General features: G+C 41.8%; 1 protein-coding gene across 8 annotated transcripts in view; it reads right to left on the bottom strand.

The window, feature by feature from the left end:
- Fhit (fragile histidine triad diadenosine triphosphatase) overlaps nt 1-25,471 on the bottom strand; it is a 1,536,882-nt gene that overhangs the window by 1,148,259 nt on the left and 363,152 nt on the right. The window contains exon 3 of one of the 8 annotated variants that reach the window (XM_076544514.1): nt 8,831-8,966. The exons of the other annotated variants lie outside the window; for them this stretch is intronic. The gene's annotated coding sequence lies outside the window, so the exon portion shown is untranslated. The remainder of the gene's footprint in view (nt 1-8,830; nt 8,967-25,471) is intronic. 8 annotated transcript variants of the gene reach the window in all.

The raw sequence follows: 25,471 nt of genomic DNA, 5'->3' as shown, positions 1-25,471 counted from the left end.
GGAGTTCTCTGTAACACTAGGCAACACAGCTACCCATCCCCCAGCCCAGATTACAGGAATCTCAGTCCTCAGTCAATGCAGAGTCCTAATGAGACCATGTCTAGACAGTATTGATCTCTTACCAGGAAAAAAAATTCAGACTGTGACTTCTTTTCTAGCTTAGTCCAAATGACAACCAAATTGTGATATTTCATTCACACATTGCGTCCTTACCACCATCATTTTATCAGTGACACAGCTAAGATACAATGACTTCCTTTCAAGGTATTTAGGAAAGGTGAATGCTTGACTCTAATAGTCAAAAAGCATATAAGAAAGTTACTTAATTATTCTAGAGAAATTCGATAAGTCTTTAATATACTTTTATTGTCTTTCTAGGTAAAAGAAACAGTCTTTGAACAAACTGGAAGCCCACCTAATCAGAAGGAGCAATAACTCAAATTAATATGGCTAAAATATCTCAAGGAGACATCATTAACTTACCCTATCCAAAAGGCTGTCAATGGAAACCCTGAAATCACCCCTACAAACTATTGTGCACCCCAGTTAGTAAGAAATGTTTCTCCACAGAAGCAACTCTTAAAATCTTCAGGTAAACCAACCAAAGCCTAAGGGTGCCCACTTCTGTCTTCAGACTAGTCAAATATATTGGGTAGACGAATGACCTGGAGGCATCAAAGTCTTGCATTTGCTTGCTCTATAGGGAGGCATTGCAAAGCTAGGCTGAGCATCCTGCATGTCTGCAGAAAGTCAGGTAGGAAATGGAGTTTGTAGTTGCTGCAGGAGGCGAGCACAGACAAAAGTGGGTGGGGTAGAACTGGGTATCATAACCTGCAGTGGGACATGGAATCCTATCTTTCTGTGGGGGTGACATTTAGTCAAGACTACAATATTCAGGTGCTTCCTGAGCAGGAAATTTTCTCCAGGCAGATCATGACCTCATGGAAAAAGTGCCATGTTGTTATGTTGCAACAATACCAATACAAACTGATCATGCAGAAGAACCCCAAACAAAGATAACCCAGGGAGATTGTCCCCACTGTCACTGGTTTAACAGTTTAACATGCACACCATGTAGAATAGAGTGATCAGTTGTGTGCACATGCTAACTGAAGGTTTTATTGGAACTCAGGAGAAAGTTCCATTAGTTTCTAAGATCTTGAACTAGATGTTGAGCTGATTGAGTTCTGCTGCCCTGAGTTGAGTTCAAACTGAAATTGAGAGGGTTAACAGCAGGAGTGTGCATAACTAGAGCCATATCTGTTGAGAGCACAGGCTACTTCACCCATGTGCATTGTATGCAATTCATTGTGAACATAGTGAAAATTCTGCACTGCTCTTTAATAGATCAAAGGGAAGCCTGTCATGCATTTTCTCTTCTCAGTATATGAAGGACACGGTGAGAAGCATGAGAGAATGGTATCGTGTGTGTGTTCCCTCTACTCTTCTCAGACAAGGCAGGTAACAATGGGAAGTTCTGGCAGAGCATGTGACTGTAGCTCATTTCCAGGGATAAGGGGAATTTACAGGTCACCTTGATCCTGACCCATAGGGGAAGACACACATATATGTTACTCCTACTTATCAGTAGAGAAAGAGTGGCAGAAAGCAGAGCTTGGAAATGTATCTAAGAGACACAAAACTCATTTTAAATATGGATGGAACAAGTTGTGACTTGGAGTAGAAACTTGACTTTCTCTAGTGAAATGCATTGACAGTAACACGAAGGCTTGCCATAGTGTCTTGTTGTCAGAGCTTTATCCAAACATTCTGATTTTGCCAAATGCTAAATCAGTTAAACTCAACAGAAGAAACATTTCACTATTGATTAGATAATCAATATCAAACACGCATGAACTTTGCACACAGATAAGTAGTAAGTTCTAGAAATAAATTGAATCAGATATCTCAACAGAAAAGGATGAAGACATTTTGCACGATCTTAGGGCATTGATTTTCTTAGGTTTTGAATAAAATTATTGACTATGGGGCAAAAAGAACCTTCTGCATGAACACAGAGCAGTTTTTTTCCTGCCTCCAGGTTACAAGAGTGTAAAGATGAAAGCTGGTCCTTAAGACTCCCTAGAGTGTGGTTTAATGTATTGTCTACCTTTAAAATGCCTAAAAATGTCGTGTGATCGATCATTCCTCATACTGACTAGCTAATGTAATTCTCTAGTATATGATCAGTTGTTTCTTGATGCCATAGTGAAGACACAGATGTAACTATTAGCCTCTCTCATCTCCTACAAAGTCATAATTCAGCTTTTTCTTTGCAAATGTAATCATTCATATCTATGATTTTCCAAACTTAGTTGAAATCATTCTTAGTTTTCTAAAATCAGTAAAAGTACTAGAAAATGTTTTACCTGGTTTACCATGATGAAAACCAAGGGTTTCCCCCTTTTTCTCAATATCTTTATGATTTTAGCTTGGTCTTCATTATTGCTACATATGTGCTGTCCCCTACAACATCCTGACAAGTTCCCTGAGGGTCTGTGTTTATTTACTGTGTCACAATCTTGTGACCTGCTGTTTTTTTTTCTTTCTGATACCAATTTGTTCTAAATTAACATATCTCATCATTTCTGGTTCCCATTGTTCCTATTTATTAAATTCACTGTGAATGTGAAATTTATTTTGAAAGGAAGTCATAATTCTTTATTTCCAGCTTAGTATTGTCAAAGAATTTAATAATCATTATGTTTTTAAGTACAGCAAAGACAAATTTTGTTAAAATATTGGTGCTCAAGGCCTTCTATTTCCTGGGAAAATATGTAAATGTTACATAACCTTTCCCCCTCTCTCCCAGTTTCCAAGAGAAATATCATTGTTTCTCACTTGTGTTGATGGAAAGAAAACCAACTGGAAAACTAAAGTGAGAATGAGAGGAGCAGGTAAGGCTAACAGCAGAGCAAACGAGCATCAGGGAGGAAATGGGGGAGAAAAAAAGGGCGGGAGAGAGAGGCAGAGAATGAGATGGAGGGGAGAAAGGAAGAAAGAGGGGGAGAGAATATATGACTAATGTGAATGGCTACCAGGCTCCTGAACAGTAGAGAGGGAGGGGCCACAGCGAAGAATATTAAGAAAAGCTAAAGAATTTTCAAGGTTCTTGGAGTTACAAGTAAACTTAAAATTAAAAAAGCATCCATATGTTGTATTATTCTTAAGACTAAATGAACCACATGGGCCCCAGATCTATGCATGTTATGCAAATACTTTCCAACGCTGATATTTACTTGTTGATACCTACCTATCAGTTTCTGTTACATGTCTCAAAAATGCAAAGCATAAATCTGGCTATCCATACACCTTTCAAGAATGCTCAACATGCTTGAAATGAAGTTCCACCAATGAATTCACACGCTGATGTCTGGGCCCACCTCACAGACTAGTAGAATATTTTTTTAGAAAATATCTGAAAACATAGAAATGAAAGTGTCTGTCAATGTCAAACATGAAGAAGACACAGTAGGAACGAATGACTGCTCCATAGTGAAACCGTTTCAACTACTTGCCGAGTATCTGCAATGGAGAGAGAAGAAAACAAAGAGAAAAACCTGTAACTTGCATGATAAGCTTTTGGCCTAGGATTATTAATGGAGTTATAAACACCTTTGGCTTTGTTGTTTGACTGTCCAAATCACCCAGAAAAGTGGAGACTTTGGGGGTGGTCTGGCTGTGGGGATTCTACATGCCTTTTCTCTGCTGAGTTACATTATTAAAAATGAACATGGTATAAGATAGCATGCACTATTCTTAAGGAAACACATAAAAGAACATGACGCTGATGTTAAAATATCTTTCCACCCAATGTTAGATATTTATAAACTACACATCACTAATAAAGGTGTGACATACAAGAAGGAAGAAATGTAAAAGGATAAGGCAAACTGAAGATTTAGAAACACACACACACACACACACACACACACACACACACACACACACACCATAAAAACTCAAAGGCATCCTTTGAGCTAAGCAACCAAGACACAGTTGTATCTTAGGGAAGAGGATTTAAATGTAAAGCCAGAGCCTAGGGCGAAAGTAGCGCAGAATCCAATAGACCACCGAAGAGCTCTAAAACAGCTGTAGGGTGCATGCTATATCGCTTTGTGTATTCACGCTGACAGTAAATATTTGAGAACAAACAACTCAGCTAGGCAAAGGGATGAAAACAAAGAAAAGCATCCTTGCAAACACATACTTATTCAAACCACCTTGACTTTAAGGAAATACCAAGTCTCCAGCACTGAATCTTTCCAGGTAGGCGAAGGAATTGAATGCAATGAGGTCACCACATGTTCTATGCTACTGTTGTCTATAAGCTGTGTGTATGTGTGTTTATGTGCATGTGTGGCTGAAGTGGGCTTTACTGTGACATCTGCATATATGTATATAACATATTTGACTATGTTGATCCCTTATTATCTTCTCATATCTCCTTTCCCTCCTACATTATGCTACTGTTTTAATATTAACATTTCATAACTTTAATATATTGATTAATTATTATGTATGCCCCTGTAGTTGTTAAGGTTAAATAAGATATCATGTGCAAGCATTATTCATAGGACTTGACCCAGAGCAGATCTCAATAATGCCGTGAGACCTTAACCTAAGCAGTATTTGTTAGATCCATATTCACTTGCTCTTTGCAGAAAAACCTGCCTTTTTTCCCCAACCTTTCATGGCCAGGTACCACTTCCTAGAACAGCTCTTTAGGTATGGAGGATGTGCTGGCTAGTTTTATGTCATCACGACACAAGCTGGGGTCATTTGGGAAGAGGGAACCCCACTTGAGAAAATGCTCCCACCTGATTGGTCTCTGAGCAAGCCTGTTAGCCATTTTTTGCTTGTTGATTGATGTAAGAGGGTCCAGGTCACTATGGGCAGTTACATTCCTGGGCTGGTAGTCCTGTATTCCATGAGAAAGCTGGCTGAACAAGCTATGTAAAATAAGCCAGTAAGCAGCAGTTCTCCATGGCCATTTCTTTAGTTTCTGCCTCTATGTCCCTGCTGTATGTTCTTACTTTTACTTCTGTCATGGGTTATGATTAAGACATGTACGCTGACTTTGGTCATGGTGTTTATCACAGCAACAGAACCCCTAAGATAGAGGAAGGCTCACTCTGGGGATGATTCTAGTGGCTTCAGGTGAATCCACTGCACTCAGCAGGGACTCATCTCAGAGGACTGTCTCCCCAACGCCAGAGGCACACAATGGGAGTCATAGATCATAGAGCATCAGAAGAGAAGGGTAAGTTTCTCTATCAAAAAGTGAACTGGTAAGATGATCCAGTTGGTAAAGTACTTGCCTGATAAGCAAGAAGACACATGTTAAATCCACAGAATACACATAATAAAAACCAAGTATGGTAGCCTGCTTATAATCCCAGAACTGGGGTATGGGGGATGGGCAGAGACATGAGGATTCTTGGGATCCCTAGCCAACAAGCCTAGCCTCCTTAGAGAATTCCAGGCCAGTGGGTGAACCTGTCAAAAGACAAAACACAACAAAAACAAACAAACAAAATAACACAAAGAAAGAAAAGGAAGGGAGAAAGGAAGAAGAGAAGGAAAAAGGAAAGGTGGATGATGCCTGGGGAACAGCATCAGAAAAAGACCTGTGACCTCCACATGTATGCACACACAAGTGCACTTGCACTTCTAGCCTCCACATACATGCACACACATGTGCACTTGCACCTCTGGCCTCCACGTGCATGCACACACATGTGCACTTGTATCTCTGGCCTCCACAAGCATGCACACACAAGTACACTTGTATCTCTGGCCTCCACATGCATGCACACACAAGTGTACTTGCACCTCTGGCCTCCACATCTAAGCACACACATGTACACTTGCAGCCCTCCCCCACACAAACACACCAAAAATAAAACATAAAAAAGACATCCCATTAATTTCATTAAAAAAGCAATGAGCAAGGCAATCCAGTCTCACCTTGGGAGTGAGATTGTCCACGAGATCTCTCTGCCACCTAGAGTGGAATGCTACAGAAATCTAAAAACAAGTGCTTTCTCCTCTCTCCTTTTCTCCCACGACTTCTCTTCTTTCTTTCCTTGTAACTTCTGACTGTGGTCAATGGAGATCAAAAGGGGAGTGAAATGGACTTGCCTCTGAGCTGACATTTCTCAGCCTCCTTCACTGTCGGGTCATCATAAGGACTCCCTCCAGGATGCTCAGTGACGAACAAGTCACACCAAATGAAGCAGAGATCTTCTGGGCAATTCCACAATCAGCATATGAAGAAAGAACACATCTCTCTTGGACTTATAGTGTGATGCAATGCAGGTACTTCTCATTTCCCCCAGTTTGTACTTACTGCTTGCAGCTGCCCCCATGGCCACCAACACCATACATTTATGGTGAGTCTGTGGCTGCAGCCTGCAGGTAGCTCTGGTGAGACTGATACAGATGTTCGTGTTTCTGGTGCTCTGGCCGCATCTGTTCCATTCCTCTTCTCAATGTCTTTCACATGAGGTGTTAGCTTTCTCCCCTTTCCTCGGGTTGCATCAAATCTGTTATTTCTCCTGTTTCTTTTCATGCCCTTCTGGGATTAAAGTGCAACTCCTTTGCCCTTACAGAGGCTTACACATTCAAACTTAGGGAGTTTAAAACTCTACCATAAAACTGCCTTTTCTAAGATAATTTTAGCAACATTAACTGAAAGGAAATTTTCACGCTTTAGGAAGGCCATAGCCTCAGGTAGCAGCTATAACTTTTATCATGTCTCATAATAACAACTACAGTTACAGTACATTCCTTCAGCACAACTGTAACACTTCAAAGATGCCTACTCTTCAATTCCCAAGGTTCTAATTCAACCTCTTTAGTAGTCTAGAGGTGCAGGCTTTTGAGTCATGCAGACTTGGGTTCAAATCTAGCCTCTGGCATTAATTAACTCGGTATAACCCTGAGTAAGCCATTAAGCTTTCTATATTTCAATTTCCCCACCTGACAAAAATACTGAAATCTACCTAATGAAAATAATGTGAGAATAAAATGATGTAACCTTTGTAAAATATATACAATGTCAGGTGCATCGTAAGCATCTAAACAAGGTTGCTATTTCTCATAGTTATGAATTAAAATGAGTAAAAATTTTTCTTCACAAAAACTCAGGTCACTCAAAGAACAGACACTGCAGAGTATGGTGTCACATACCTATAATCCCAGCAGTGGGGAGGCTGAGCAAGACAGGTTCAAAGCTAAAGTCAGTGTGATTATACAGTGAGGTCAAGACCAGCTTGGACTATGTTTCAAGCCTTTGTTTTTTGTTTGTTTGTTTGTCTGTTTGTTTGTTTAAAAAACAAGCAAAAACCCCAAATACAACAAAACTACAACAATGACATTAAGTTATTGGACTTGTCTCAATCTGTGGTGTTTGAGAGTGTCCTCCATAGACTCAAATGATTAATAAATACTTGGTCTTTAGCGGGTGGGGCTGTGTTGGTGGGTGTGTGGCATTGCTGGAGAAAATATGTCACTGAGGGCAGGCTTTGAGGTTTCCAAAGCTTTGTGCTATTCCTAGTGATCTCTCTGTTTCCTCTTTACTGTGTGAGATGCGAGCACTCAGCTGTTCCTCTGCCAAGTCTGCCTGCTCCCATGCTTCCTTGTCATGATGGCGAGGGACTCTTCTCCTTCTGGAACCACAGCCCAAACAAACCCTTCATTCTATAAGTTGCTTTGTTCCTGGTGTTTTCTCACAGCAGGAGTATTTTCATGCTTGAGAAGTCACTACACATTTGATTGAAATTAAAAATTGACAACGAACGTATAAAGTTAGGGTTATCTCTCCACATACAGAAAACTAGATAATTAGCTGTATATAATCACTGAGTCTCGAATCTCAGAAAGTACATATCCTTTAAAAAATATTTATTTTATTTACCCACAAAGACTGAATATTTTGTCAATGGTTTTTACAACTGACTTCTGAAAAGAAAAACTTAGAAATTGTATCGTGGAAATCCAAAGCAGATGTGTGGTAAGAGGATAAAACAAGGTATCATTGAAGTGGCTCAGCAGGTCTCCAAGTCAAGGAGCCTGAGTTCTATGCAGCACACCCACATGGTAACAAGAGAGAACCAGTCCCCCAAAAGGGTACTCATCTGAGTACCATGCCTGTACACCTACATCCATAAATACAAAGAGAGAATAAATAAAGAAATGGAATTTTAAAAAGAGGCCGAGCCAAGGCAGATGGAAAAGAGAGAAACAGAAGCTGAGAACGAAAGCAAAGAAATACAGTGAGGAACACATGGCCACACAGGGAGATGACGGAACTCACAACGCGGTCACCTCTCTTCATGGAAACAGATGGAACAAGGGAGCACCACTAACAGTACACACAGAAAAGAGGAAGGAAAAACCCATTATATCCCTGTACAGAACTTTTGTAAAAGGTTCAGATAGCTATCTAAGTGCCATTAATTGGATCTAATCCATCAGAACAAGTCAGGTTTTTACTCTGGGAGAGAAATTCTTATAGGGTACAATGGAAAAACTCATGCATGGATCCTGACCATGAGAGCACTTGAACCCACTCCTGGACCAAACACACCTGCATTTAAGTGACTTTTCTGAGGTTTTCTTATTGGCAAAGTTTCAGTCATTGTGTATTACACTCTCTGATCTCCAAAGTGGATCCAGAAATAGGAAAACATGAAGAACACCTCTCTTTCAGTCTGTATTCTCCCTGTGCCACCCATTTCCTCTCTTTCCCTTCTTGACCCACATCTCTCCAAAACCCAGTCCTTAATTTTATTTGTGAAATGTAAGCATGCAAAGTCTTACATACCAGTTGGCAAAATTATTGTCCTACAATGTGGAACAAGGACAGTTTCTTCTCCTTGAAGTTGGGGGAACTTTGAACTCTGATGTCTGACGGTCTGACTGTTTCTTTCCTTTTCTTGCTTTCTTTCCAGGAATACCTTCTGTGAACCAAGATATTGTCAGGTATTCTAACATTCTACATATTGCCCCTTCCTTCCCACTCCCCCTCATCCTTTTTCTTGTCTCCCTCACCACTTCCAAAGAGTTCTTCACTGCAAAGAGAGAAGAATGTTCGTGAGACTGTTTGAGGGATGTCACTGTAAGCATTGCAGCTCAGATGGAAAGGTAACCTGGCAGCTGATAGCCAAGGAATATCACAAAGTCACCATAAGCATAGCAGCTTAGAGCCCTGCTCCAGGGAAAGTGTAAGGACTCTGCTCCAACAGGGGTGGGTTTCCTCCCCAGCAAAGGTGCTACAGCTCTGCTCTGCTCCAGAGAAGTGTTGCAGCTAGAGGAAAATTTCCTCAGGGAAATTCTTACAGCTCAGCTTAGGTCCTCCAGAGTGTAACAACTCTACCCATTGGGGGAAAGCTTCCCCAGCAAAAGTGTTACAGTTCTGCTCCACTCAGCTCAGGCGAAAATTGTTACAGCTGGGCCCATTCCTGTGAAAGTCTCACACTGCACAACAAACTTCACTCAAGAGATTTATTGGGAAGGAGGAACCCAGGAGGGTGGCTGCGACTGGAGAGAAACAGCAGCAGATTGAACAGGGTACAGAGATTATATAGGGTTTCTTGGGGGAGGGGAGAGCTTTCCAGGACAACTTGGGATTTTGGTGGACTTTTTGTGGTCTGATTCTGGGACAAGCTAAGAAATTGGTGGGATTTGGTGCTCGGGTATTGGTGGCATTTTGTGCTCAGGGAGATGACGGAACTCACAACGCGGTCACCTCTCTTCATGGAAACAGATGGAACAAGGGAGCACCACTAACAGTACACACAGAAAAGAGGAAGGAAAAACCCATTATATCCCTGTACAGAACTTTTGTAAAAGGTTCAGATAGCTATCTAAGTGCCATTAATTGGATTAATTTTGTGCTCAGGGACCTCAGGGATTCGTGAGACTTCAAGCCCTGGGCCTGGGGTCAAGTCATGGTCAGGGTGTTTTTCCTTGGCCCCTTTCACTCCACCTTTAGTTCTACTAGTCCATTGGAAGTTTGAAAAAGGAGCATTCTGTAGGCAAGTGTCTTGAAACACCAGTACTATAGTTTGAACATAGTCTGTCTTCTCCAAAACTCACACTGAAATTTCCAAATGTGATAGTTTTGAACTGTAGTTTGGCACTTGATGAGTTGTAAGTAGCTGAGAGGTCTTAATGCCTTCACACCAGGATTGAGTTCTCATTCAGAGGAGCGGTTACTATAGAGTGAGGCTACACTTTGTGTTTTTAGATATTTTCATTGAGAAATGAATACTTGGATCATAGTCACCTCCATTAACCTCTTTCGTCCCCCTCCTTCCTACTGGTCCCCTTCCCTCTCTCATATACCTCTCTGTCTACTTTCATATTAAAAGCAAAAACAAAACAAAACAAAACAAAAAACCCAAACCTATATTCTCTATAGGAGAAAAATTTTGACATTCATCTCTTGAGTCCTACATTTCGTTCAACTTCAGTTACATCCCCTTTCCTACAAATGATAATATTTCGTTCTTTTTTTTTATGGATGAATAAACCTGTTATGCATACTTAACAGTGTTCATTATCATTAATCTGCCGATATGTATCTAGGCTGGTTCTACTTTGACTACTGTGGACAGTGCTGCAAAATGTACATGGATGTGTGTATATATCTTATATACTGATGTAGATCCTTTGAGGTGTATACTCAGGACTGTCTTATCACCTTCATTTCCCCCTCTTCCTTCATACTTTTCCTGTTCAGAGCTCTCCAGCATGCTAGCTCTTAAAGAGAACCATTAGAAACAACGTGGAGTTGAATTTAAGACTGCTCCATGAGCCTACCTTCATCAGTGCTATGCACTGGAAGGCAGTGGGTGAGTGGGTGCTGAGTGATTCTCTGCTACTGTGTCCCCATTAGGGCCTCTGCACTTGTTTCTCCCTCTCTCTGGTGCTCTGTTCCATGGGTCTTTAAGCCACACAGGTCTCCACTCCAGTGTCATCTCTTCAGAGAGGCCTTGCCTAACAATTTAGTCTAAGGCTGCCTCTACTCATCTCCCGATTTCTTAATGGCTCTCATCATATCTCAATACTTCTCCATTTATTTACACAATTGCTGCTCATTCCCACCTCTCCCAAATGCATTCATCAAAACATCTTCAAGACATAAGCATCTTGTTCATGACTTGTTTATCCAGAGTCAGGTGCCTGCCACAAGGTTGGAGTGGTTGTGTATTTCTCTGACAAAGTAGCCAACAGAAACAATTTAAAGGAAGGCTGAATTTAGATCAGTGTTGTAGAGAGCTGGGTGATTTCTTCAAAGTGGAGGGCGTGGTGAGCAGAGCAGCTGACATCATCGTGTGGCAGGCAGTAGGAATGGGGATACAGCGCTCAGCTGGCTTTCCATCCCCACTTCTGCCACCGAGGGCCCAGGCTATAGGAATGACATGGGGCTTCCTCGTCTGGAGACACCTTCAGAGTACAGTGCGGCTCACCAGCCTCCTAGGTGATTCTAATCTAGTCAAGTGATAATGAAGATGAGCCATCAGGACAGGTTCTCACCTCCTATGACCAACTAGAACCACAGAAATCCTTAGAATGTTTGTCTCCCTGGCAGACCCAGAATACTTTCCAATTTTTGGCCAAGCCTTCTCTAACTTGTCTGTATCTCTAAAAATAACTTATTTAACCTATGCATTGCTTTGAAAAGTATCATTCACCAGTGTTATAGAAACAAAGCTCAGTACAAGGGCACAACCTAATGAATGTCCGTACACAGCTAGAAGACAAGGGCGAATAAGAAGCCTTGAGCACAAGCCTCCTCTTATACCCTACCCCCACACACAGACACACAATGAAGAGCTCTTCTTGGCAGTGCTGATAATACCCTGTGGGAGGAAGCAAGACTACCCTGTGAAGGGAGCAAACCTGCAACCATAACATTCTGTAAAACATTGCAACTTAACATTTCATTCTTGATTACTTTTTGTTTATTTGCTGAATTACAAGGATCAAAGGGCTCTATCTCTGCGCTCCCGCAACCCAATATTTCCCCTCCAGAAAGCCACAGTCCCAGTTAAATACAGCTCAGGGGCATCTTAACTTGGAGAGATTATAAACTGGAGCTTAAAGAGTTTCTTGGAAATTATCTCAGTTCTCTACAGAATAAAATATGATGCAGCTTCTCAGCAGGTCCAATAAAAGATTTCAAGCATCAGTGCAGACAGCTATATCTTTGGAGATAAAGCCAAAGTATACTTTCAGTATATATCAGATAAAGCCATTGGTGTATTGATGTGAGTTCACTAACCATGTATTTTCAATGCAGAAGAGAGTATGTCCATCCTGAGGTCAAACTCAGCACTCAGATGCTCACAGTGAGAGACTCCAGATTAGGAGAAAAACTCTCAGCTCCCATGTTATATTTAGCAAGTAGCCTATGTCCACTGAGGGGATGATCAATACACTGTTCCATGTTGTTTAAGTAAGCACCACTTTCTCACTTTTTTGCATAATCCTGTGTGGTTAATTGGAAAAGTTCCCTGCACACGAAGTGTTATCTCATTCTATTCAACACCACTCCTCTTTCTTTAAAAACTAAAATATAATAAAACAAAAGCCATCACATTGTAATTAAATGAACAGAAGGAGAAGGGCCAAAGAGAAGACACAAGAATCAGAGGTACACTCACTCACACACTCAGCAATTCCATGAAAACACTAAACTGGAAGCTATGATATACCCAGAGGACCTGGTAGAGACCTGTGCAGGCCCTGTCCTTGCTGTTTCAGCCTCCATGAGTTAACATGAGCCTTGCTCAGCTGATTTTGAGGGCCTTGTTCTCCTGGTGTCCTCCATCTCCTCTGACTCTGACACTCTTTTCATCTCCTCATCTACAGGGTTCCCTGGACTCTGAGGGGAGAGACTTGATGTGTTCCAAGGTCTCTCTCTCTCTCTCTCTCTCTCTCTCTCTCTCTCTCTCTCTCTCTCTCTCTCTCTCTCCCCATAACATCTACCTGTGAGTCTCTGTATTTGTTCCCATCTGCTGCAGGAGGAAGCTTCTCTGATGGTGGCTGATAGGGAACTGATCTATGAATATAGCAGAATATAATTAGGAGTCTTAAAAAAAAACAAATAAAAGTAGTTTTTGGTTTTATCCTAGGTCTCTGGGTTATCTGGTCTTTGGTTCTTGGTCACCCCAGCAGGTACAGGTTCCACCTTGTGGAGCGGGCCTTAAGTCAAGTCAGAGGTCGGTCAGTTACTCCCAGATGCTTTGGACCATTGCCCCAGCATGTTTTTCAAGCAGGACATCATTGTAGATCAAAGGGTTTGTGACTAGATTATTGTTTGTTTCTCTTTCAGTAGCCTACAGAATATCAAAGACACTAGAACATAGTGGTAAAAGTTCTATGCAGGCACTAGCTAGGCCTCTCCATGTTCAGTGAGTTGTGTGGGTGTTGTCTTCAGCAATGGGGCCTTGTTGTCAGTTTGTGAAGAGCAATGTATTGTTTCAGCAACATCCTGGCTTGTTTGGGGGTGAGCTCAGCAATGCTACCACAGCAGGCCCTGAATATTCCAGCATAGCTGAAACATAAAAAAAGACCTTAGAACAGCCTGTATGAATGGCATTAGTCCTTAAAGAGGAAATGGATAAATCCCTTAAAGAAATCTAGGAAAACACAAACAAACAGTGGAAGGAAATACATAAATCCCCTCATGAAATCCAGGAAGACATAGACAAACAGGGGAAGGAAATGAATAAAACCAAGACCAGAAAATAGAAATAGAATGCCCAAACTGAGGGGATTCTGGGAATGAAAATAGAAACTCAGACAGGAACCTCCGAAGCAAGCTTCACCAACAGGGTACAAGAGATGGAAGAGAGAATCTCAGGCATTGAAGACAGCAGAAGAAATGGATACATCAGTCAAAGAAAATATTAATTCTAAAAAATTTAACATCCAACAAATCTGGAAAACAAAATATCCAAGAATCTGGGACACTATGAAAAGACCAAATCTAAGAATGGGAATAGAGAAAGGAGCAGAAACCCTGCTCAAAGGCTGAGAAAATATTTTCAACAAAATCATATAAGAAAAATTTCCTAAGCTAAAGAAGGAGATGCCTATAAAGGTACAAGAAGCATATAGAACACTGAATAGATTAGACCAGAAAAGAAAATCCCTCGCCATATAATAATCAAAACACTAAACAAACAGAACAGAGAAAGAATATTAAAAGTGCAAGATAAAAAGATGAAGTAACACATAAAGTCAGACCTATTACAATTATACCCAACTTCTCAATGGAGACTAAAAGCCAAAAGGGCCTAGACAGATGTGCTACAGATTCTAAGAGACCACAGATGCCTGCCCAGACTGCTATACCCAGGAAAACTTTCAAAGCTTTCATCCATCACCATAGATGTTCAACATCAATAACACTGTTTATATCATGCTTTCTCTTAAAACAAAAAAAAACATGGCTCTATAGAAGCTTCCAATGTCTTCTGAACCATATTTCCCCATTTAATGAACAGAAAATTATGGTAGATTATCACACTCAGAAGATGTCCATAAAGAAATCTTCTGGGTTGAAATGAAAAGAAAACAAAATAGAGCTGAATCTCCCCATAGCATATCAATTGCATACTATTTTATTTAATCACTTCGGGAATTAGACTTGATAAAAATAAGCTTCCAAAAGCCAAACTAAAAGCCAGAGCTCCATAAGTACTCTGAAGGTTGGTTTTTATGCATCATCCCAATCCGACCATGGGGTACTCGCACATTTAATGCTCTGACACTTTGGTGACACTCTTTTGAATGAGCTGAATATGTGAACCTGGATGGATTTAATTGTCTTTCCCAGGCATGCACCTGAAGTCCAGACCAAAAGGCAAGCCCTCCTTCGAGGAACAATGGTCACCTGCCTGACAGCCTCACATGGGGACTGTGTTTTGTGTTCTTTCACAATGCAACAGAAGCACCACTTCCAGAGTCAGAAGCCCTTTGACCCATGGATTAGCACTAGCCCTCAGCAAGCCAGGGCCACCAGCAGTTCTTAGTTTTGTCAGCCTCATAAGTGCAGGAGCCAATTCTTCATAATAAATCTCTTTCCGGGCATGTTTATAAATACCCCATTAGTTCAGTTTCTCTGGAGAACTCTGACTAGGACAAGTGTTCAACCCAGAGGAAAGAGTGATTATTCACATCAATCTGGCAATGAACTCCATCCCTCTTAAGAGGTGACTCTTTTTCATGAGCCATCATGTGGTGCTTCATCACCCACTCCAGAAATCTTGTCGGGTATAGGAAACTTGGTGTATTATGTCACGATAGATGCATCAGCGAGCACGCTGTGAGAACAAACTGAAGGCTGATTAGAAATGTCAGCCAGGAGGCAGCCCATGAGATTTTGTTTCCCCTTCTCAGTAAAAAAGATGAAAAGGAATTGAAAAGCCAGGATGGTCAATAAGTACAGAAACAGCAGTTAGACAGCTGCTTATGCCTTGTTTCTCCTTGTCTTAATCAAATGTTTAGAAATGTGCTGTACTCCGACTCCCATACCTGTGTCCAAGTGACAAGTACCTCCCATTGCTGCCCTGCTATTTTCCCGAGCTGGGCTTCTTCCTCTAGGTCCCAGATAAGGCCTCTTTGAGCAGCATCTGATGCTGCTCAGGAGGTGTCTCTAAAGTCACAAGTACCAATTTATAAAATATTAGCAGCTTTTCCTCTTGAATAAAAACCCATCTTCATACAGGTCTATATTTTGAAGTCAATTCATGATGTTCCTATTTCTTGTACAGTTTTTTAAGTGATTTTCGAAAGGCCCTCTTAGATCCACATCTAGTACTTGGGTTTACGAAGTCACAGCCCCTGAAATGATGACTGGGTTCAAATTCCTTGCTCCTTTCTACTAAACCCAGTAGATGACCTACTCAGCTGCCCCAAACAGGTACTGGGCGAGGCCGTTTTTTGCCAGCTGTCACTTCTGAAAGCAACACTAGGAAAAAGCAGAGTGGAAAGCAAGGTCATTTCTCCCAAAGGTAACAGTCTGCAGGAGAAAGCAAGGCCATCTCTGCAGTTGGGTGTCCATGGTAGATTTCAGAGGAACTTTGCCTTTCAGATGCAGGACAGGCTGAATTAATCAGTTTGTGAATGTGGGGAACAGGTATGTTTTCTCTTTCTTTTCCTTTTTGAGACAAGATTGCACACTGTATTGCAGACTGGCCTCAAGTTCACAGTGATCCACCTGCCTCAGACTCCAGGTGTTGAGTACCACCACACACTGTGACTAATGCCCAACATTGATTTAAAAACAGGCCGATTTCTTTATAGGTGGATAGGTTGTTTTGGTTTGGTGTAGCTGAAGTTTTCCCAAGTTCTGCCTGGCCCACAGTCAGGACAAATCTCTGTCACCCACCAGTCCTTCAGCCGCTCAGACCCAACCGAGTAAACACACAGAGACATTGCTTACAAACTATATGGCCGTGGCAGGCTTCTTGCTATCTAGAGCAATATCCACAGCAGTTTGGTTTTACATGTAACAAGATATATGCAGCAGAAAGTATTATGGCAAAGAGCTGGTGTCCTCCACTCTTCTCAGGCCAGGCTCCTTCTCTTGTACGATCTTACAGATGGCTCCCACTCTCATTAGTTACACTGATTTCTGCAGCCTCCAGCATGGACTCTCAACACATGCTGAGTGCTTTGTATGAAGTCGTATCACTCCACACTTGCCCTGTGATCAAAAATCCAGTCCCTTCTGATTATAAGAAAGTATAGAGAAGTAGGTGTGTGCTAAGCAAACATTGTTACCTCAAACAAAATTAGCTTTCTGTTAGGAAGGAAGATAGATGTTAGCATGGGAACCACCAGCATTAGCAACTCACAGGGACCAGAAGGAGTAGATAAGGCCTACCACACCACACCTCCAAGGGGTTTGAGGGGCTTACAAAGGAATGCCTTATGCTGAGAAACAATTCCTTTTCCCCCTAATCTGCATATGTTTCTTCCACTGCCTTTCTGTTGGATTGACACAGGTGCTTCATGGTCAAGCATCTCCCTGCATGTGGGACAATCGACATTCTCCCTCCTCGATTACAGAATCTACATCTTGTGTGACAGCCATGTGTTCAGGCCTAGGAATGTATAATGCTTAATCTAAGCCATGTGTATTTCTGTAGCAAATTACCTAAAGCAAGTTCTGTTGTTGTTTCTGATGCTGGTACAAAATCCAGATTCTTTCTGGCATAGCTTTACCAATAAGCGACACCTCTAGTCCCATGTTACCTAATTCCAACCAACAAATAGAAATACATTGAGGCTTCCAAGCCTGACTGTTCCTTTACTTCATAAGAAGAAAACTCCCATTCAGCTGCACCTTCTTTTCTTTTCTAGATACATTTTATGTAAAAACTTTCTGCTTGGAACTGTGGCAGGCATCATTTGGTCATGAGGCCAAAAGACAAAAGGCAGAGCATGAAATACACTATAATGGTCATGACATCACTGATCTACCAAACTAACTCTATGGCCCTCTAGTTCCCATCTATGAGTAAATAAATATTCTTAGGGTTTTAGTCAATGTTCCACAAGTTTTCTGTTCCTGTAGTTGAATGCATTTGGAATTCACATGCCCCCTAACCTCAACTTCATTTGCTAAAGGACAGAGGTACATTCAAGAATCACTGCATATCATATTATTTCAGCCCAGTGGCATCCTCCTGGGAGTTGTAGTACCCATAGTGAGCTTCCTGTAGCCTAGAACACATGCCCCCTTCTCTCTAGTGCCAAGAAACTCTTCATTTACCACCCACAGAAGGAATGAGCTGGAATGAAGATAACTTCAACCAAAAAGAAGTCAAAACAAGCAAGAAAATTTGCAGAGAACCACAGGGACACCTGGGGTAGGGGGTGTTAGGGGCAGCGCTACAGGCTTCCTGTTTGGAAATAGATGCATCAGCATTGTTCGGATGAAGAACGTTAGGCTGAAATGGTGGTGGTGCTCCAGATGAAGTGTCTACTGAGGACACTTGCTTTGACAGGGAACACTGCAATGAAGAGACACTAAGGCATCCACTGAGATGGCCACACCTTCTAGGCAGAGGAGTTCGCTTCCTGATAGACAGATGTGGGGCAAACGATGATCCAATTGGTGCTTTCAAAATTACAAAAGACACAGCAGATCAGGGCACAGGGTAGATGCATAAACTCTTAAATAAGTAGAGTTGCAACAGCAGCAACACACAACTTCCAGTTTTCTTCAGCTGAAAACCTTCTTCATTCTATAGCCAAAGTACTCTCATAAAACCTGAATGTCATGCTTATTTCCAGTTCCTGGAGATCTGCAATGGCTCAGCATCACTTCTATGATAAAATTGCTAAATTCTGTCATGACCCACAGACCAGACTCACTCTAATCAATTCCTATTACATTCTGTTCTCTCCATGCTCCTGGTGACATCATCTTTCAATGCACAGAGCCCACTGTTCTCTCAGGACAAGCACCATCCCAGATGCTCGGATGGACATCCTCTATTCTTGCTTGCTTTTGAGAGTGTACTTCACTTTTACACAGAGATAAAGCCTACCCTGTGTTTCTTCAAATCAAGGTCAGCAGTTTGCTGCTGAATGCTGTCCAAGTGCCCTCTCCTCTTCCTTGTATAGAGTCACACTAGTTATTAATTGTTTAATACTGTGTTCTCTACATTGTAAGGTTCATGCAAGCAAGGACCGTGTCTTTCTTGCTTTCCTGGTTTTTAGAATGTAAGAAAATCCGATTGAAAGATTAGTTGTAATTTATCATTGTGCTAAGAGCACTTGATCACACTTAAGAACACAGATGAGAAGCAGACTCGTGAAAAGCCATGAGTGAATAACAGTTGTCCAGGAGGGTGTGCATGCACCTCTCACTGTCTCAGTTAGGCATCAAAGCAGAACCAGGACCCTTCCTAACATGTGTCGCAATCCTACACAGCCGAGTTTAGGACACTAGCTAACAAATTAGCTAGGCCTGGTTATAGTCTGCTTTTCTCTTTATCAGCCGCATGATTTTGTCCTTTTGTGTTTGGTTTTCCTCATGTACAAAGTGGGAATAAGGGCAAAAACTGGGACTGTGAAGAATAAATGTGGAAACATTTGTGTGCTTGTAGTAGATCTAGCACATAGTGAATCTCATGGGCCTTGTTGTTCTGGGACCATCAGTAAACAGAACATACGAATTTAATTCCGTCGAGAGAGTGTAGGAGCACCACAAATGCTGGCTAGCACAGTGCTGAGCTGCACTGTCATTGTTATTTGTAGCAAACAGGTCTAGAGTGTAAGTGCTGACACAGCCTCCTTACGGTTATGGAAGTCTGTGTTTCTCTTGGTCCTCATTTTGGCCTAGTGCCAGCCCTGGAGAGGGATGGAGGAGGACTGATGGAAGATGAAGCTGAGGTATAAACAGTCTTCACTTAAAGCCTTGGGCCTCTCAGGATGCTGAATTTCATTCTGACTCTCTCCAAGAACATATTCAAGTTTAGGATAAGACAAATAGTGTTCAGAAACTTCCACTAAATGTTTAACATTGTTTTGAGGAGGATGCTCTTGGGCACCCAAGTGACTGGCCTTGAATAGAACAGTATTAATATAATTTGCATAAAACCATTGTAATGCAGCATACATTAGTTATCAGTACCTGATAAACTCACAGTAGATATCTTTCTGAAACCGTGTTAGATTAAAAAATCCAAGCCAGTGTGAGGACACAGAAACTCCAATGAGCACACACACACACACACACACAAAAAAAAAAAAAAACTGCAGAAGAGAAGGCAATAAAGAAGACCTGGATTGGTTTTATATTAAAAACCATTTAAGCAATAATATTAATATTTCAATTTCAATGTCATAAAAGAGAACTCATTAAAAAAGAGGATATTTCTTCTGTGACATGTTCGAAGCAAAGGCCAACAATGAGGACAGCACCATCCAGGACATCAGGACCACCTGAGAGGTCAATTAGAGAAGATCCAGACACAGCTGCAGTTTCATCTGAAGGCAGGTTCTACACCTGTTCACACGGCTCATCCACCTGTTCACATGGCCCATCCACCTGTTCACATGGCCCATCTACCTGTTCACATGGCCCATCCACCTGTTCACATGGCTCATTCAACCTGTTCAGAAGGCCCATCCACCTGTTCACATGGCTCATCTACCTGTTCACACAGCTCATCCATCTGTTCACATGGCTCATTCACCTGTTCACATGGCCCATCCACCTGTTCACAAGGCCCATCCACCTGTTCACATGACTCATCCATTGCCCTTGTCTATCAGGGTAGCCTGAGAAAGAAGGGTTTCTGTTCTGATTCATACCTTGCTCCATGAAAATTAAACTAATAATGCCCCATATTAAAAGGGAAGTTTTGATGATAGGTGCCTTATTGTAGCTTTTACATCCAACATGAAGCCCACCGCTAATATGAGATTAATATGAATACATTATTGAATAGGATAGAAATTGCCATTCACTTATTCACTTCAGGAAAAAATACAGCCATATTGCCACCCCACAGCCTTGAGGACACTCAGAGTGAACCATGACGAATCCTAGCGGTGCTCACTGGCTCGGCCAGCCATCCCTCTGGGCTCCTAGGGCTTTTTTTTAAATATGTATAATCATGGTCTGCAGTCCCTAAGTGCAACAGGATGATTTAAAAGCACCATGATAGCTGTCTCCTGTGATATTTATTTCTCCCAGTCTATTCATTTGTGATCTAGATGAAAACGTGGAATGCAATCTGCATATTGATGTTCCCTAAAAGGTATTTCAGCAGCTCTTCATGAAGGATACTTTAGCTGCTTTAGAAATCTGAAATATACTACAGTTGGGGAATTTATGACTACCATTTCCATAAAAATAAAACCCTACTAAAAGACTCAATTCTTTTTAACACAGATACATACATTTAGTGTGTGTGTGTGTGTGTGTGTGTGTGTGTGTGTGTGTGTGTGTGTGTGTGTAATGCCACAACACGTAAGTGGAAGGCAGAGGGCAACTTGTAGAAATCAGTTCTCTCCTTTTACCATGTGGGTTCTGGAGACCAAGCTCAGGCCATCAGGCTTGGCAGCAAGTGACTTTATGTGCAAGCCATTTTTCTGGTCCCAAGATTGTCCAATTCTTCTAACCAAGGTGTACCTGACTGCACATGCTGTGGGATGAGCTGGACCTGAATCCAGTTCCAGGCTTCTCATTAAACCTGGGCAAAGTACTGTTCTCTGTTGACATATCCTTTTCTGGCATATGGGCTAGATTACATTTGCAATCTCTAATACTGTTAGGTGGGCTCTCATTTGAGCTGAGTTCTGGTGAAAAAATAATGTGGCAAAAGATGCACACCCGACAAACTCTTACAGACTGGCTTTTACTATTTCTTTTTCTCAACAACCTTAAAGTATATCAGCTGAAGAATCTAGAGCTACAAGATGGAAGAAATGTGGATCTGACCTCAGAAACTTCTAGGAGAGCCACAACTGAGAAAAAGTTGTAAGAGAGTCAAAAATAAACTTAAAAACATGTGTTAAACTATTGAAAAGCAATGTGATGCTGCTCACTACAATAGTCAGGCTACCTTAGAGGCTGCTCATTACAACAGTCAGACCGTGTTAGAGGCTGCTCATTACAACAGTCAGAGTGTGTTAGAGGCTGCTCATTACAACAGTCAGACTGTGTTAGAGGCTGCTCAGTACAACAACAGTCACACCGTGTTAGAGGCTGCTCATTACAACAACAGTCACACCGTGTTAGAGGCTGCTCAGTACAACAGTCAGACTGTGTTAGAGGCTGCTCAGTACAACAACAGTCAGACTGTGTTAGAGGCTGCTCAGTACAACAGTCAGACTGTGTTAGAGGCTGCTCAGTACAACAACAGCCAGACCGTGTTAGAGGCTGCTCAGTACAACAGTCAGACTGTGTTAGAGGCTGCTCACTACAACAACAAGTTACATTAGAGTCTGCTCATGACAATAGTCAGGCCATGTTCGAGCCTCCCAATCTGGTTACCAGGCAGCTGAAGCTAAAATCTTTGCTAATGAGAGTTGTCCTGTGCATCTTGGGGTGTTAGCAGCATGCACAGCCTCTACTGGAAGATGGATTCACCAAAATGCCTGTAAACATTGCCAGATGTTACCTGGGTGACAAAACTGCCCTTGTTAAGATCTGGCCTACCTTGACCATTACCACCAGCAGCATCATCACTGATAGCTTTAAAAGCACAGAACAGGGATCCAAAATTCTAAATGTAGGTCCAGCATAAATTTCTGTTGTTGTTATAGGAAAAATAAGTTAAATGTTATCAAAGCTTAAAGGAAGAAAGAAAAACATCCAAATGCTAAAGTCAAAACCAAACACAAGCATTAAAATAAAAGGCTGATCATTTTGGTTAGCTAGAATAAAAATGACATAATAAGCCAAAAGAAATTTTAAATCTAGAGAGACACAGTCAAAATCACAATAATGAAACAATTAACATATAAAGATATAAGTACTAAAACTAAAGAAAAATGAATAAGTAAATGAAGTACATAGTATTATAGTCTCAATAGATAGGCTAATGAGCAAACAGTGCTCGAGAGAAGAAACACAAACGTTCAATAAATATTTTAAAAAGTATTCAATATTCTTAGACAATGGAAAAATGCAATTAAAGCCACTTTGAGAGTCCATCTCAACAGTCAGCATGGTGACCATTAAGAAAACAAAGGATGGGCCTAGAGCAAGGGTTCAGCCTGGGGACACTCATTCTTGTAGGGTATCTAGGTCCAGTCTCCAGCACTCACATGGTGCCTAGGTCCAGTTCCCAGCACAAATATATATGCAGGCAAAACATCCATACACATAAAATAAAATAAGCGATTATAAAATGAAAAGGAGACAAAGCACAGTGAACGCTGGTGAGACCATGAGAAAGGAGGAACAGTTAGTCACTGTTGTGAAGTCTTAGGAGGCCTGAGAACTCAAGCATCTACCAGGGAAACCAGCGTAGCGGCTTCGGCCCCCCAAAAGACTAAATCCAGAACCATGTGACCCAACTACACCACTCTGGGGTATGTACCCAAAAGACACCACACAGGCAGCCGCCATCCATCATAGCTGGGAAATGAAATCCACCTAGATGTATATTGACTAATAAATGAATAGTGAAAATTTGGTAGACATACACAATTAAATTTTACTCAAATGTAAGAAACTTAAATTTCTAGCAAAATGGATGGATCTGGAAAGTATTCTATCAAGTGAGGTTAATCAAGACTCAGAAAGACATAGTGTGTAAGTTCTTTCTCAGATGCAGGCCCCAGTTCCTAGCGTTCATGTGTGTACATGCGTATGTGTAGATACAGAGGTATGCGTGCGATACAGGACATGAAGGTAGAAAGCAAGGCATGAGAGGAAGAAGTTTGATAGAAGGACATGTGACATGAGCATGGAAAGGGGACTGCTGGCAGGGAGCTTACCAGGGTCGTGACCAACCAAATGAACAAAAATGCCTCAAGCAAACCCATTATTTCTACAGTAATTAAAAAATCCATGCATCAAAATGTCAGGGCCCAGGAATGTGAATGTTTAAAAAAATACTTGTAAGATGTGTGCTGCGAGATGGGCACGACGCTGAAGTGAGGCTGGTAAGGAGAGTCCATCCCTGCTCTCAGAGATGAATGGGAACTGAAAACATGTGCATCTTCCTGGACGACCTAAGCAGCTGTCAGCTGGTCCTTTTGAGAGACAGCATGTTGTGGACACCCCTGACTGATCTGCATGGCTCTTATCCAATGGGATGCTAATGCAGATGGCTGCTATGGGGGCCTATGCAGGAGTAACTACAGTTACCAGTCAGGCGGCTTTGACATAGGAAGATTACTGAATTACATGGGTGTCCCCACTGCATCACACAGGCCTTAAATACCTAAGTGGAATGATAGAAGCACCAGACTGAGATGCCCAGAGAGGAGGCTGGAGTGAAGGGACAGAGAGGACATCGACTCCACTTATGCTTTGTTAGTGTGTGTTCATGTGTGTGCACACATGCCCAAACACACATGTATATGCTTGCACATGTGTGTGCAGGTGCACAACCCATACATTCATTCCTAGAGGAAAGAGGTAGCCATTCAGTGTCTTCTGTCAGTCTCTAATTTTTGAGTCAGATCTCTCGCTTAACCTGGAGCTCATCAATTCATCTGAACTGGCTGGCCAGGGAGCAGCTGGGACCCGCCCATCTCCAGCCCTGTGTGCTGGGATTGCAGCTGAGTGAGTGCCACTTCACCTGGCTTTTAGGGGGTGCTAAGAACCTGACTCAGGGCCGCGTGCTTGCACACCAAGCACTACTCACGGTGCTTTCTCCCCAGACCAGCGAGCCAGATTTGAACACTGAGAAATGTACTTTTTGATAGTTTCAAAATGTAGGAAGTTATGTGTGAGGACCAGTGATAGACTCAAGATAGCTAACACTGGCTCCCTCCTAACAGCCAGAAAGGAAACAGGGACTTGAGTCCTATGACCACCACAAAGAACTAGATCCTCCAGCAGCCTGGGTGAGCCTGCCCTAGAGCCTCTGTGAACACAGAATGGTTAGCATCTTGATTTTATCCCAGGGAACTTACATTTGCTGCTAACCCACAAAACTCTAACATAGTAAATGTGTGCTGTTTAAAGCCATTTAAGACCCTGGGAATTTGATGGAGTAACAATAGAAAGCTCACAAGCCATCAAATACTGTCTGTTCAAGAAGAGAATGCGTTGTAGAAAACAGGATGAAAATATGCCCTATCTTTCTGGGGTTGCTGAGCATGTGATATGTTCTCATTGTGGAACCAATAAGTTCATATTTTTGTTCATTTGTTTAAAAACAGATACTGAAGAGTCTTTGTTGCTTCCTGGCCAAAGTGTGAAGGAGATAGTGGTCAAAGAGGTATTGTGTTTTATTTTAACGTTCATCTTAGAACTGGAGGACAGAAACATGTATATTCAAAAACAACTAAGAGCACAAAAGAATGCCTTAATGCCTCCTTCACATGCTTACCAACCAAAGCATAAACAAATGACAGGGGATCTCAACATGGTAACACAATGAGCACATGCTGAGTCTTCACCTCACTTTACAGCAAACATATGACATGGAACATGGTCCTTGACATCATGAGGACAAAGAAGCAGAGGACAGACATGTGAGCAACCAGCCCGAAGTCACAGCACTAAGCCTCATGACCTCCTCGTGAGACCAGTATAGATACGCTGAGTTGGGTTGGATGGGGAAGTTGAGGCAGGAGAGGGCATGGTACCTTTTCTGGGACAACGCACAAGAAACCCCTACTTCTTTTCAATTAGGTCCATGGTTGCCTGGCTGATGTTCACTTAGAGCATCATTCCTTCTCACATAGCTGTAGATTTGGATCTTTAACTGTAAAAATCATCTACTTTGTGAAGGTTTGAGAAGTG

Source organism: Peromyscus maniculatus, chromosome 9, assembly GCF_049852395.1.
Source record: "Peromyscus maniculatus bairdii isolate BWxNUB_F1_BW_parent chromosome 9, HU_Pman_BW_mat_3.1, whole genome shotgun sequence".
Classification (NCBI taxonomy): domain Eukaryota; kingdom Metazoa; phylum Chordata; class Mammalia; order Rodentia; family Cricetidae; genus Peromyscus; species Peromyscus maniculatus.
Note: the sequence above shows the minus strand (reverse complement) of the source record. Positions and strands in the feature narration are given on the sequence as shown.